The following is a 15,856-nucleotide window of genomic DNA, read 5'->3' on the forward strand; positions in this document are numbered from 1 at the left end:
CTATTTGTTTCCTTCTGTTATTTTTTAGAGCAGGCTTCTTCTTCTTTTTTTTTTTCTTTTCTTTTCTTCTTTCCTTACTCTTTTTTTCCTTCTTGATTTCTTATTTTTTGGAATCACCCTTACAGTTTTTTTTGTCTGTCTCTTTGCATTTTTGTTCCTTTTCCTTTTCTCTTGTGTTGGATCAGGCTTTTTTTTTTTTCTTTTGTCTTTTCTAGGTTTTTATTAACAAACAAATCAAAGCACACCTAGTTAAAGTTTCAAACATTCCCCACTACAAGCAAGGAAGAACTCTGTAGAGGATGGAACAGTGGATGGAAAGAGTAGTCAAAACACAACAGCAGGTGTACACAGCATACACTAGAAACACTTCCTGAAGTTTTTGTTGTTGTTGTTGTTTTCTTTTTCTTCTTTTCTTTTCTGGACAAAATGACAAGATGAAGAAATTCACCCCAAAAGGAAGAACAGTAGGTAGTACTCACAGCCAGGGATTTAACTAATACAGATATAAGTAAGATATCTGAACTAGAATTTAAAACAACAATTATAAAGACACTACCTGGGATTGAAAAAAACATAGAAGACACTAGGGAATCCCTTACTGCACAGATAAAAGTACTTTTTCTTCTTAGAAATAACCTTCACACACATCTTTGAAAATTTGAACGTGGAAAATCACACTTATCAAAATTTACAGTGTTGGTTTCATTAGGTATAAGTCTTTTACTTTCCAAACTCAGTTATTTAAATGTTTCAGTTTTTCTACCAAAAATATTATCAGCAGAATGTTATGAAAACTTGAATTAAATGCATTAAGTATATTGCTACTTACTAATTTTTTTTGTCTTAAAGCAACCAAAGTTTATTTCTTGCTCATGTTGCATATATATCTGTATTTTGTCATTGAAGTTGTCCAGGGATCCAGACTAATTGGGATTTTCTTCACTTTTTTAAACATTTTTTTTTTTTACTTTTTAAAAATTGAGGTATATTTGACATGCAATGTTATATTAGTTTCAGGTGCATAATGAATCAATTCAACAATTCTTTACATTACTCAATGCTTACTATGACAAATACANATGCAGTTATCACCTCTTTCCATACAGTATTATAATATTGCTGACTATATTCCCTCTGATGTACTTTTCATCTCTTTGACTTATTTATAACTGGAAGTTTGTACCTCTCAATCCCCTTTATCTATTTTGCCCACCACCACCCCCACCTCCCCTCTGGCAATCACCAATTCTCTGTATTTAAGAGTCTGTATTTTTGCTTGTTTTTTCATTTGTTTTGTTTTTTAGATTCCACATGTAAGTGAAATCATATAATATTTTTCTTTCTGTTTGACTTATTTCACTTTGTATAGTAACTTCTAGGTCTATCCATGTTGTCACAAATGTCAAGATTTCATTCTTTTTTTGTGGATCAATAGTATTCATGTGTGTGTGTGTGTACCACATATTTATATACCACATCTTCTTTATCCATTCATCTATTGATGGACACTTGTTTTGCTTCCATATCTTGACTACTATATATAATGCTGCTACAAATATAGTGATGAATAATCTTTTCAAATTAATGTTTTCATTTACTTTTGGTAAATACTCAGTAATGGATTTACTGGAATATATATATATATATATATATATATATATATATATATATTACTGGATACATATATATATATAGTTTTTTTACTGAATATATATATATATATATATATATATATATATTTTTTTTTTTTTTGAGGAGGCTCCATACTGGTTTCCATAGTGGTTGTACCAGTTTATATTCCCCCAACAGTGCATGAAGGATTCTTTCTCTCCACATCCTTGCCAACACTTAATTTTATGTAGTTGGTTTTATTTTCTTGTTTAAACCACCTGTTTCAAAAATGGAAAAAATGTAATGAATCTATAAAATATGTGGATATTTCAAGAAAGTTGGATGATTTTATTATATATGTATGTGTATAATATATATGTAGTTAATATAAGCATTAAATAAATCTATATAATTTTTTTCTTTTTAGTACTTGAGAAATCACCAAATTTCAGTATAGGGTGTTCTAGTCAATTAAATACTTGTGCTCACTCAGCTCCATTGTACTAAACATCTGAATTTCTGGAGCAAATCACTTTCTAGATATTTTTCTTTCCAATTTTTATTTAAATTCTAGTTAGTTAACATATAGTGTAATATTGATTTCATGAGTAGAATTTAGTGATTCATCACTTACATGTAATACCGAGTGCTCAATACAACAAGTACCCTCCTTAATATCTATCACCCATTTAGCCCACCCCCTCACCTTCCCTCCAGCAATCCTCAGTTTGTTCTCTATAGTTAAGAGTCTTTTATGGTTTGCTTCCCTATTTTTTCTCTTCCTATATGTTCAACTGCTTTCTTTCTTAAATTCCATATATGGGTGAAATCATATGGTATTTTTATTTCTCTTACTGACTTCTATCACTTAGCATAACACACTCTAGTTCCATTCATGTCATTGCAAATGGCATGATTCCATTCTTTTGATGGCTGACTAATATTCCACCATGTATATCTACCACATGTTCCTATCCATTCATAAGTCAATGGACATTTGGACCCTTTCCATAATTTGGCTATTGTTGATAATGCTGCTATAAACATTGGTGTGTATGTGCCACTTCAAATCAGTATTTTTGTATTCTTGGGTAAATACCTAGTAGTGCAATTGCTGGGTCTTAGAGTAGTTCTACTTTTAATTTTTGAGGAACCTCTGTGTTGTTTTCCAGAGTGGCTGCTCCAGTTTGCATTCCCACAAACAGTGTAAGACAGTTCCCCTTTCTCCATATCCTCACCAATATCTGTTGTTTCCTGTGTTGTTAATTTTAACCATTCTGACATGTGTAAGATGGTAATTCATTGTGGTTTTGATTTATGTTTCCCTGAAGATGAGTGATGTTGAATCTTTTCATGTGTTCGTTGGCCATCTGGATGTCTTCTTTGGGAAAATGTCTATTCATGTCTTCTGCCCATTTCTTAACTGGATTATTTGCTTTTGGGTGTTGAGTTTGATAAGTTCTTTATAGATTTTGGAAACTCTAGATATTTATGTAGCCTCTATGGACAGTGTACTGCTACATTCTTCTAGTTGGTAGGCTCCTGGTTAAAAGAATCCTGTGTAGTCAGTCTTTCAATCCCCTCTTACTCCCATATTATTATCCTCTCCAGTTACTTCTATGGCCAGCTGTATAAATTGATATGGGGCCAGAAGGCCCAGGCCCACTCCAGTCTTATAACCAAGCTTGACCAAGGCAAAATATATAACAAAAAATAGATTTAATTTCCCATATCCTGAGATATTGGATGGAATCCTACCTTGGTTTGACTGACCACCCAAAAGCAATGCTTGACACCTTAACAGTATATCACATTAATAACTACTTGAACCACAGTTAAAATTCTCTATTCATTGGCCTACTCAACTAACCATTTAGGGCAAGGTAATTCAGCAAGATTAATTTCCTCTGCCCCCAAACTTACTAGCCTTTATGCCATCACCAAGTTCAAACATGTCTAAACCCGGAGCTTGTCACAATTATGACATGGAAGTCTTTTTTTTTTTTTTTTTTTTGGTCTGGCAAAATATACATAACATAAAACTTACAATTTTAAACATTTCTAAGTGTGCAACTAGATGGCATTAAGTACATTCACACTGTTGTGCAACCATTACTGCTGTCCATCTACAGAATATTTTCATCATCCAAAACTGAAACTCTGTATTCACTAAATAAGACTCCCCATTCCTTCTTCTCCCTGGGCTCCTGGCAACTATTATTCAACTGTCTTTATTAATTTGATTATTCAGAGGTAACTCCTAGGTGGAATAATATTTTTCCTTTTGTGACTGGCAATAAGTGAAATAATCACTTACTATAATGTCAATGTACAACCATGTTGTAGTATGTATCACAATTCCATTCCTTTTCAGGGCTGAATAATATTATATTATAGGTATATGCCCCATTTTGTTTTTCCATTCATCCATATATGGACATTTGGATTGTTACCATGTTTTCAATATTGTGAATAATGATGCTATAAATATGGGTGTACAAATATCTGTCTCAGTCTCAGATTTTAATTCTTTTGGGTATATAACCAGAAGTGAAATTATTGGATCACATGATAATTTTGTTTGTTTGTAGAACTATATACTGTTTTCTATGAACTATACACTGTTTTCTACTGAGGCCACACCATTTTACATACATACCAGTAATGCACAAGGGCTTCAATTTCTCCACATTTTCTCAAGCACTTGATATTTCTCTTTTGTTTTTACTTTTATGTAAAAAAACACTTTTTGGGAACTTGGAAGATGTCAGAGGAGTAGGGGATCCCATTTCAACTGGTCCCCTGAATTTAGCTGGATATCTATCAAACAATTTTGAACACCCATGAAATCAACCTGAGATGTAGAATATATATCTGGATCTCTAGAAACAGAAAAGTGACTGCTTTTTACAAGATAGGACATGTGGAGTTGGGAATCTGCAGAGAAATATCAGAAGTTAAACAGAAGGGGGATGGAGCCTCCATAAGCTGGCACCTGGAAAGTGGTATAACACTGGAGCACAAAATCAGAACCCTTAGAAATCTGCTCTAGTGAGAGACAACATCCCTCTCTGAAAGGGGCCCTGTAAATGAAAAGACAGAATTCTAGGTAGGGCATTTTGTGTTCTCTGGATATGAGGAACCACGGAGCTAAAGGGGGTGCCTGGATTGATAGAGTACCTGAGCAGTGGAACTAGGAAGGAGGTTATGGTGAACAAGCCCAGAAAGGCTCTCTCATCTTGGATCACCATAAATTGTGACCTGGGCTAGTCAATAATCGACCTTTTCCTGAGCAGCTTGAAAAATTCTGGAACCTGCACCCATGACTGAACAAAACTTGCAGGATGGTAGTGGCCTGGAAAGGACATTAGATTGGCACACAGACATGATCTAGGAGCTTCAGGTGCATATGCAAGACTGCAGCTGCTCCTGGTTTTAGAATCACAAAGGGCAGTGGCACTCCTGGGCCCGAGACTACCTGGGAGAGAGATGCTGTGGGTGTGCACCACAGGAGGCTGCAGTTTTTGACGGTGCATACAGAAGTGGAAATTATTTATCCCATATGGTTTATTAAAGAGAGAAGACTGTGATTTTTCTGCTCTGGGCCAGAGCTTTGGGTGCGGACATTTTTGCTCTGATCCTCTAAAGAGGCTCAGAAAGCCTCCAGAGGAAAAAAGCCACACAGAGGACAGGTTTCACCTGAACCCACCCCCTGACAAAGGGCAGGACAACTTCACATAAGCAGGGTTACCTGAGAAAAAGTGCAGCAGGCCCCACCCCCAGAAGACAGACTGGAAGAACAGGTGGACAACAATCCTATGGATCCCATTAGACTATAAAATCCCAAAGCCCATAGCATATTGAGATACAGGTGTGGCTGCAAAACTTGTTTATTTTTCAGGTAAAAGTCTCCTTTTTTTCTTTTTCTTACACTTTTTCTCTATTTTTTTCCTTTTTACCTAGTCCTAATTTCAACTAGATGTTTACTATATCAACTTATATTTCATAGTAATTTTTTAAATTGTATTTTTTCACACCTATATTTTTTATAGATATATGCTTTCTTTCAGTCCATTTTTCACTCCATTCAATTTTACTTTTACATATATACAAGTTTTACTTTCCTTGTAATTTTGGGATGTAGTGTCCTCTAACACACAGACCAAAATACACCCAGGCACAACTGGAACACCCTGCTTTGTCCACACTGAGAAATTATAGTTCCCCTTCCACTCCCCCACATTTTAAATTTTTAAATTTTTTAAATATTATTCTTGTGTTTCATTTTGGCTTTGTTTTTTGGTGGTGGCTTCTGACTACTCTGGATTTTGCTAGGGTGCATTCTGCTTGAGCTGTGGTTGATATTTTGGACTCTGCTCATTCACTCAACCATCCCTTGACAGAATGACTAGGAGGAGGAACTCTCAACAAAGAAAAGAAACAGGGACAATGTCCTCTGCCACAGAGCTAATGAATATGGACAGAAGCAAGATGTCAGAGATAGAATTCAGGATAGCAAGCATAAAGCCAATACCTAGGCTTGAAGAAAGCATTAGTGACAATATAGAATCTCTAAGAGAAGAAATGAGATCGAATCAGGTCAAACTAAAAAATGCTATGAATGAGATGCAATCTAAACTGGGTACTCTAACAGCCAGGGTAAATGAGGCAGAAGAGAGAATCAGTGATCTAGAAGATAATCTAATGGAAAGGAAGGAAGTTGAGGAAGACAGAGATAGACTTCTAGTAGCACATGACAAAAGGATTAAATAGGTTAATGATGCCATGAAATGTTCCAATGCCAGAATTATTGGGATTCCCCAAGGGGGTGGAGAGAGAGGGATGGCTAGAAGGTATACTTGAGCAAATCATACTGATAACTTCCCTAATCTGGGGACGGAAACAAGCATTCTAGTCTAAGAGGCAGAGAGCGCCCCTCCCAAAATCAATAAAAATTGCTCAACACCCTGATATATAATAGTGAAGCTTGCAAATCTTACAGCCAAAGAAACTATCCTGAGAGTAGCCAGAGGGAGGAGGTCCTTACATATGGAGGGAGGGTCCATCCAACAAAAAGATCTAACAATTGTAAATATCTATGCCTCCAACATGGGAGCAGCCAATTATATAAGCCAATCAAAAGCAAAATAAAGAACCAAATTGATAATAATACATTAATAGTAGGAGACCTCAACGCTCCATTCACAGCAATGGACAGATCATCTGAGCAGAAGATCAACAATAGAACAAGAACTTTGAATGACACATTGGACCAGATGGACTTCATAGATCATATACAGAACTTTCCTTCCTAAAACATCAGAATACTCATTCTTCTTGAGTGCACGTGGAACTTTCTCCAGAATGGACCACATACTGGGTCACAACTCAGGTCTCATCTGATACCAAAAGACTGAGATTATCCCCTGCATATTTTCAGACCACAATGCTTTGAAACTGGAACTCAACCACAGGAAGAAATTTCGAAGGAATTGAAACACTTGGAAGCTAAAGAGCATCCTGCTAAAGAATGATTGGGTCAACCAGGAAATTAAAGATGAACATAAACAATGCATGGAAACCAATGAGAATGAAATCACATCGGTCCAAAACCTATGGGATACTGCAAAGGCGGTCCTGAGAGGGAAATATATAGCCATCCAAGCCTCTCTCAAAAAATTAGAAAAATCTCCAATGTACAAGCTAACATTATACCTAAAGGACCTGGAGAAAGAACAGCAAATAAACCCTAAACCAAGGAGGAGAAGAGAAATAATAACGATTAGAACAGAAATCAATGCACTAGAAACCAGAAAAACAGTAGAACAGGTCAACAACACTAGAAGCTGGTTCTTTGAAAGAATTAATAAGATCGATAAACCTCTGGCCAAACTTATCCAAAAGAAAAGCAAAAGGACCCAAATCAATAAAATCATGAATGAATGAGGTGAGATCTCTAACCACACTAAGAAAATGCAAACAATTTTAAGAACATATTACCAGCAACTATATGCCAACAAATTAGGCAATCTGGAAGAAACGGATGCATTCCTGGAAACTTATAAACTACCAAAACTGAAACAGGAAGAAAAGGAAACCGAATAGACCTATAACCAGCAACAAAATTGAAGAAGTAATCACAAAGCTCCAAGAGTCCAGGACCGGATGGCTTTACAGGGGAATTCTACCAAACATTTAAAGAAGTACAAATACCTATTCTCCTGAAGCTGTTTCAAAAAACAGAAATAGAAGTAAAACTTCCAAACTCTTTCTATGAGGCCAGCATTACCCTGATCCCAAAACCAGACAAAGACCCCAGCGAAAAGGTGAATTACAGACCAATGTTCCTGATGAATGTGGATGCCAACATTCTCACCAAGATACCAGCCAATAGAATCCAACAGGATATTAAAAGTATTATTCACCATAGCCAAATGGGATTTATTCCTGGGCTGCAAGAGTGGTTCAAAATTCACAAATCGATCAACGTGATACATCACATTTATAACAGAAAGGACAAGAACCACATGATCTTCTCGATAGATGCCCAAAAAAGCATTTGAGAAAATAGAGCATCCTTTCTTAAAACTCTCCACGGTGTAGGGATAGAGGGAATATATCTCAATATCATAAAAGCTACTTACAAAAAGCCCACAGAGAATATTATTCTCAATGTGGAAAAACAGAGCTTTTCCCTTAAGGTCAGGAACAGGACAAAGAGGCCCACTCTCACCACTGTTGTTCAACATAGAACTAGAAGTCCTGGCCTCAGCAATCAGACAACAAAAAGAAATAAAAGGCATTTAAACTGACAAAGAAGAAGTCAAACTCTCTCTCTTCACAGATGACATGATACTTTATGTGGAAAATCCAAATGACTCTATCCTCAAATTATTAGAACTCATACAGCAATTCAACAACGTAGGAGGATACAAAATGCACAGAAATCAGTTGCATGTCTATACACTAACACTGTAACTGTAGAAAGAAAAATTAAGGAATCAACCCTATTTACAATTGCACTGAAAGCCATATGATACCTAGGAATAAACCTAACCAAAGAAGTACAAGATCTGTACCCTAGAAACTACCGAACATTTATGAAATTGAGGAAGATACAAAGAAATGGAAAAACATTCCATGATCATGGATTGGAAGACTAATTATTGTTAAACTATCTGTGCTACTCAGAGCAATCTATACATTCAATGCAATCCCTATCGAAATACCTATGGTGTTTTTAAAGAGCTGGAACAAATAATCCTAAATTTGTATGGAACTAGAAAAGACTCCAAATAGCCAGAGGAATAATGAAAAAGAAAACCAAAGCTGGTGGCATCACAATGCTGGACTTCAAGTGATATTACAAAGCTGTAATCATCAAGACAGTATGGTACTGGCATAAAAACAGACACATAGATCAATGGAAGAGGATAGAGCCCAGAAATATACCTGAACTCTTTGGTCAACTAAACTCTGACAAAGCAGGAAAGAATATCCAATGGAAAAAAAGACAGTCTCTTCAACAAATGGTGTTGGGAAAATTGGACAGCCACATGTGGAAAAATGTAACCGGACCATTTTCTTACACCATACACAAAGATTAACTCCAAATTTGTGAAAGCCTAAATGTGAGATACAAATCCATCAAAATTCTAGAGGAGAACACAGGCAGCAACCTTTTCCACCTCAGCTGCAGAAACTTCTCACTAGACTCATTTCCCAAGGCAAGGGACACAGAACCAAAAATGAACTATTAGAACTTTATCAAGATAAAAAGATTGGTATCCAAGATCTACAAAGAACTTCTCAAACTCAATACACGAGAAACAAATAAACAAATCAAAAAATGGGCAGAAGATATGAACAGACACTTTTCCAATGAAGACATACAAATGGCTAACAGACACATGAAAAAATGTTCAAAATCATTAGCCATCAAGGAAAGTCAAATCAAAACCACACTGAGATACCACCTTATGCCAGTTAGAATGGCAAAAATAGACAAGGCAAGAAACAACAATTGTTGGAGAGGATGTGGAGAAAGGGGATCCCTCCTACATTGTTGGTGGGAATGCAAGTTGGTACAGCCACTCTGGAAAACAGTGTGGAGGTCCCTTAAAAAGTTAAAAATTGAGCTACCCTATGATCCAGCCATTGCACTACTGGGTATTTACCCCAAAGATACAGACGTAGTGAAGAGAAGGGCCATATGCACCCCAATGTTCATAGCAGCAATGTCCACAATAGCTAAATCGTGGAAGGAGCCGAGATGCCCTTCAACAGATGACTGGATTAAGAAGTTGTGGTCCATATATACAATGGAATATTACTCAGCTATCAGAAAGAACGAGTTCTCAACATTTGCTGCAACATGGACGGCACTGGAGGAGATAATGCTAAGTGAAATAAGTCAAGCAGAGAAAGACAACTATCATATGATTTCTCTCATCTATGGAACATAAGAACTAGGATGATCAGTAGGGGAAGAAAGGGATAAAGAAAGGGGGGGTAATCAGAAGGGGGAATGAAACATGAGAGACGATGGACTATGAGAAACAAACTGAGGGCCTCAGAGGGGAGGGGGGTGGGGGAATGGGATAGACCGGTGATGGGTAGTAAGGAGGGCACCTATTACATGGTTCACTGGGTGTTATACGCAACTAATGAATCATCGAGCCTTACATTGGAAACCGGGAATGTACTGTATGGTGACTAACATAATATAATAAAAAATCATTAAAATAAAATAAAATAAAATGCACTCTGTATTATCACAAAAAAAAATAGATTTGCACAGCAAAGGAAACAGTCAACAAAACTAAAAGACAATCTATGGAATGGGAGAAGATATTTGCAAATTTCTTATCAGATAAAGGGTTAGTATCTGAGATCTATAAAAACTCATCAGACTCAACACCCAAATAACATATAATAATAATACAGTCAAGAAATGGGCAGAAGACATGAACAGACATTTTTCCAAAGAGGACATACAAATGACCAATAGACACATGAAAAAAAGTATGCTCTACATCCCTCGGCATCAGGGAAATACAAATCAAAGTCACAATGAGATACCACCTCACCCCGGTCAGAATCACTAAAATGAAAAGTCAGGAAACAACAAATTTGGTGAGGATGTGGAGAAAAGGGAACACTCTTACACTATTGGTGGGAATGCAAGCTGGTATAGCCACTCTGGCAAATGGTATGGAGATTCCTCAAGAAGTTAAAAATAGAGCTACCCTCTAACCCAGCAATTGCACTACTAGGTATTTACCCCAAAGACACAAATGCATTGATCCAAAGGGGCACCTTCCCCCCAATGTTTATAGCAGCAATGTCAACAATAGTCAAACTTTGGAAATACCATACCCAAGGATTAACTCTTGAAAGTAGAATTTCCAAGTTGGGGCTCTGAATTCCTCCCCTTGTAACAACATTATTAATTGATGGGCCTTTTCAGGGGGAGATTCCCACTTCCATGTGGGAACGATTGAAGTTGACAGTAACCCTAATTTATGTAAGAGATCCCTCCCTAGAAGGGGAATGGGGCATTATAGTAGATACAGAAATAAGTGGGTCAAGTGTATTTCATTCAGTTTATATTCCAAGGGTTCTATGAAGTTTTTCCTGATGCCCCCTAGTTTGGCATTTCCCACTGGGAAATTTGCCTTTTGAGGTGTTCAAGACCAAGTGAGCGTCTCCTGTGTTGACCAAAAAGTCAACTGATTTCCCCCCCCCCCCCATCTCTAGTGTCAGCTGGGGCTTCTCAGGAATTACTGGGAGGATTAACTGAGGAGCCCCCTGGCCCTGTCAATCCTCATCCATTTGGACCATCTGTCTTCATGGGCTATTAGGGTCAGGTGTTTCCCTTCAGAAGCAGAATGGGCACTCCCATTTCCAGTGCCCATTCTTTTTATACACAGCACATTGATTGGGTTCTAGCTTTGCTTTGTTCTGAGGTGAGTGGTCTCACCAGGGTTAAGTGTCTCTGTGGATAGGCACCCTCAGGTCCTGAATGCTGACACTGGGAGGCAATTGTCAGTAGGTGGGCTTGCCGTTTGGCCTTTTTTTCTTTCTTTAAATCCTCCTTGCATTCTTATTTTTTTTAATCCTCCTTGCATTCTTGTTCCCTATCTCAGTTGTTGAACACCCTATTGCCCAACTCAACCAGTCATGAAATGGGAGCATCAGGTTCCAATTCTGACTTTTGAAATTTGTGCCTAATACCTGATGCACTTTGAGAAATGAAATGGTACTTAATCACCATTCACCTTCCTATAGAGTTGGGATAAAGTGGGGTATATAATCTTAAAGTTTCTCTCAATCTCTCTAAAAAGATGGAAGTATTTCTTGGAGTCCCTGATCCACCTCCTTAATCTTGCTCCAGTTAGTTGGCTTTTTCCCTGTGCCTCAATTCCTTTTAGGAATAGGACTCAGTAATGCCTTCGACTTGCCCTTCTTATATCAGTGTCTGAGTCCCAAACTTGGTCTGTATTTGGAACTGCCATGTTTCCCGGTCTCTTGATGTGGTTATATGCTTCATCCCTATGGGCCTTATCAGGTTTCTCCTTTGCATTTCTAAGGATGGAGGTCTTTTTGCTCTCATAAGGAGGATATTTAGGAGAGATTGAATACCTGCCCAGTTGGGATCATGAGTTTGGAAGATGCTTCAGATAAGATTAAGAAACTGTCTGGGTCTTCCCCTCATCCCTCTGAGTTGGCCTTACAGTTGCAGAGGTCTGATGTAATGAAGGGGACATAAACAGTCACCATCCCTCCCTTTCTGTTTGGGACCTGCCTTAGGGCATCATGCCTGAGCGTTGGTAAGACACACCACTATGGGTGCTGGTGGGGCTAGATCTCTGTGAAGCAGTATCAAAAGATGAGGTCTGGGATTGATATTTCAGGGGAGTTGTGGGGGCTGTGGACACTGGATGTAAGGCAGGGGCTGTTGGCCTGATCATGGGTAAGATTTCTAAAAGGTCCTCAGGAGGCGAATCTAATATTAGCAATATGGACTTTTTCTCTTTGGGTGATATCTCTGTGGAGGTCAATTTACATTTCTTTTGCACCCCTCTGTTTTAATATAAAGCCATGAAAAATTGGATATATGGTATTTCATCCCATTTTTGTCTTTGACAGAGAAGGTCCAGTTGGAGGATGGTGTTATAACTTAGGGAGCCATTAAGGGACCAAGTCTCTCTGTCCCCCAGTTGATATTATGGCCAGGCTGTATTACAAAGAAAAATTAATTAGTTTTTGGTTAGTGGGTGGTACCCAAATGATTTCCAGTGCTGGAGGACACAACACAATGGTCTGTTCTCTGGTATCTGGGACACCTAGAGCTCCTTTTACCTGATTCCAACTCCCTAGTGGTAACCTAAAGTGGTTGATGGACACACAGATACCACAAGATTTTGCCCACTGCAAGGCTAAAATCTTTTTTGCTAGCTAAGGCTGTTAAAGGTAGCTAAAGTTCCCAAGGATGCTCAGCCAGTGTCCAAGAGGTCTCCAAGGTCTTTCAAATTCTTGATGGGTGGTTTCCCCAATCTGATTAATCTGGGCATCTTCTTGGAGCAGAATGTCCCAAAGAGTGTTGGAAACCATGATGTTGGGGGTGTTTTTAATAATCAAAGAAATTTCTAATCTTAGAACATGAAGGATATGCAAAAGAAGTTCCTCTACCAAGGGATTAAAGATGCACCTTGGCCCCATAGACAGGTCATGAGGTTAATCCTTTGGGGTTTGTTAAGACTTAGAAGAGAGAGGGGATAAAGGACCCCAATGAGTGGTGAATGAGAAGTGGAAAGGGAGAGGGTGCACACTGTGTATTAACCAGAGTGAAAGAGAAACAAAAGTAAGAAAAACTGTTGCAACTATATCTTTTGACTATTGCACTCAGGCATCCCTGGTACCTCCCTGAGGACAAGCTGGGAAGCCCTGGGCCCTTCTCAGACAACCTTTGCTCTGTATATACAACCTCATAATGGAGATATCTTTCAATCTCCTAAGAATGAGTCCTGAACTTATCCTGCTACCATTTTTTTAGGTTTTGCCAATCACCTGGAAAACTGACCTATACTGTTGATCATATTATCCCCTGCTCTGCCTCCATCTGTGGCCACTGTCACAGAGAAGTGGCTGTAACAGAAGAGGCAAACTCAGGTATAAAGGAGGATGGCCCCGGGGAACCTCCCAGCTGGTGATCCCAAGAGGCTCTCCTCTGGTCCTGACAATGTGACAGGAGTTGGGTGACTTTTGAAGGCCACTGGAGATCCCCCCAGCTAGGAGGCCAATGGCCAACCCTATGGAGTTGCCAGAATTTGTTACCAAAGTGGTAGGTTCTTTCTCTACTCAATACTGTTGACCAAACAGCCAAATATCAAAACCGTACTTGTTGGCAAGCAGGTAATTGAATCAATGGCCAGATGACGGAGAAGGAAATCTCATGCTCTAAAGGCAACTTCCCCCTGAGAGGCAGGAGGGGGCATAGATGATATGGCCAGGGGCAGATCAGGGGATGCTTAATGTCAGCTGCATTCTGTTGAAAGGGTGAAGATTTCCAGGAACTTGGGCCATGTTCTTTTTTCTTCCTTATTTGGTCAGGAGTTTCCTGTCATGGTGCCTGTAGGGAAAACATTTTAGTATGTTAATATAATGTATTGAAGGACGATTGTGAACTTTGGTGCACTTTGTCAGCAATCTTGGGTCTGTCTGGCTTGATCTTGTTTCTTGCAGTCTGGTGTCAACCTTACCTGGACAGGAACCCCCATAGGGGAGATAAAAACAAACAAAAACAAAACAAAACAAGAAAACCAAAAAACAGCTTTAGAAAAATTCTCTATGGGGCTCTTTGAGGCTTATCTGGTGACAATAACACCAACTCAGCTAGTCACCAAAACTTTTCAATTCAGTCTATTAGAATATCTTTTTCTAGGGATTCATCTCAAATTTTGTCATGGAAATCAATAGAACAATAAGATTGGTTTTATATAGATTAGTTTTACAGCCACGTTTTTGGAAACACATCTGTTCCATAAAGAGAGCCTTATTTAAAGCAATAACTTGCTTTATGTAACGTGAATGACATTGTTTCTCTTGTGTTTAATGAACTTTCCCATTACCTACTTGTCACTTGGATGTAGACATTAGCAATTTTGGATCATGGCTCCAAATCTGGTCTCATTCCTATACTGTGATATCCTTGGCCAAATGTTATGTTATAGAAATGGCCACAGAGCCATTCCAGTCTTGACTATTGCTAAATTTCCTCTGTATACGTTTTGGTATATGGCTTGGAGCCATCTGTAGTGTTTTCCTGGTTATCATCAAGTTTTCCATCTGCTAGTATTTAACACTGCATGGATATGAACTCACGAGCTAAATAGCTCTCTCAAATCTATAACTATATTATAGGAGTAAAAACCTGAAATGCTCCATGTTTTAATTAAATAAAGAGAGATAATAAATGGAGGAAATAGAATCCCAGTGGTATGCAAGTAAATGAGGCTGATATTAGAAATTATTTCCCTACCTCATCTGAACTTTAGTAGCACTACAATAAAAATTTGAGGTCTGAGAGAAAGTATCTTTTTCTGGCCTTGGAATAAAGCCACTTGAAAAATTATAGTGATGACACAGCAAAAGTAAGTCAATTACCATATTTTAACACATGAATATTCAGCTGAGTTGACTGGGGTTCTCTCTGTCATCTCCATGTAGCAGTTATTGTGTGTGAGTGTGTGTGTGTGTGTGTGTGTGAGAGAGAGAGAGAGAAAGAGAGAGAGAAGAGAGGGAGAGAGAGAGAAAGTTATTTTGTGTTTGTGTGCGAGTTGTTTGTTTTCATTTTGGGCAGGTGGGTTGTACTTCTTTCTGAGCAAGAGGAAAGAAACCAGGAATGTTACAACTGAGTGGCAGTGGTACTAAGGCTTTTAGAAACTTACCACCCACTATGATATACAGCAATGTTTTTCAAATTACATGTTGAGAATTATTAGTGGGTTATAAAATAAATTTAGTAGGCCACAACTGAAATATCTAAGAAGTAGAATAGAACAGAGAACATCAGTAGGGATCACATATAGTTAAAATATTGATTTGTAAAGTCTAGTTAAAATATTGATTTGTAAAACCTAGTTTCATATGTATACACACATATATATGCAGAAACACATGCATATCTATTAGGTTACAGTGCAAAATGTGTCTCTTTCCCTGTGTTAAGGTAAAAAAAAAA

Source organism: Ursus maritimus, assembly GCF_017311325.1.
Source record: "Ursus maritimus isolate PB19 chromosome X unlocalized genomic scaffold, ASM1731132v1 scaffold_X1, whole genome shotgun sequence".
Taxonomy (NCBI): domain Eukaryota; kingdom Metazoa; phylum Chordata; class Mammalia; order Carnivora; family Ursidae; genus Ursus; species Ursus maritimus.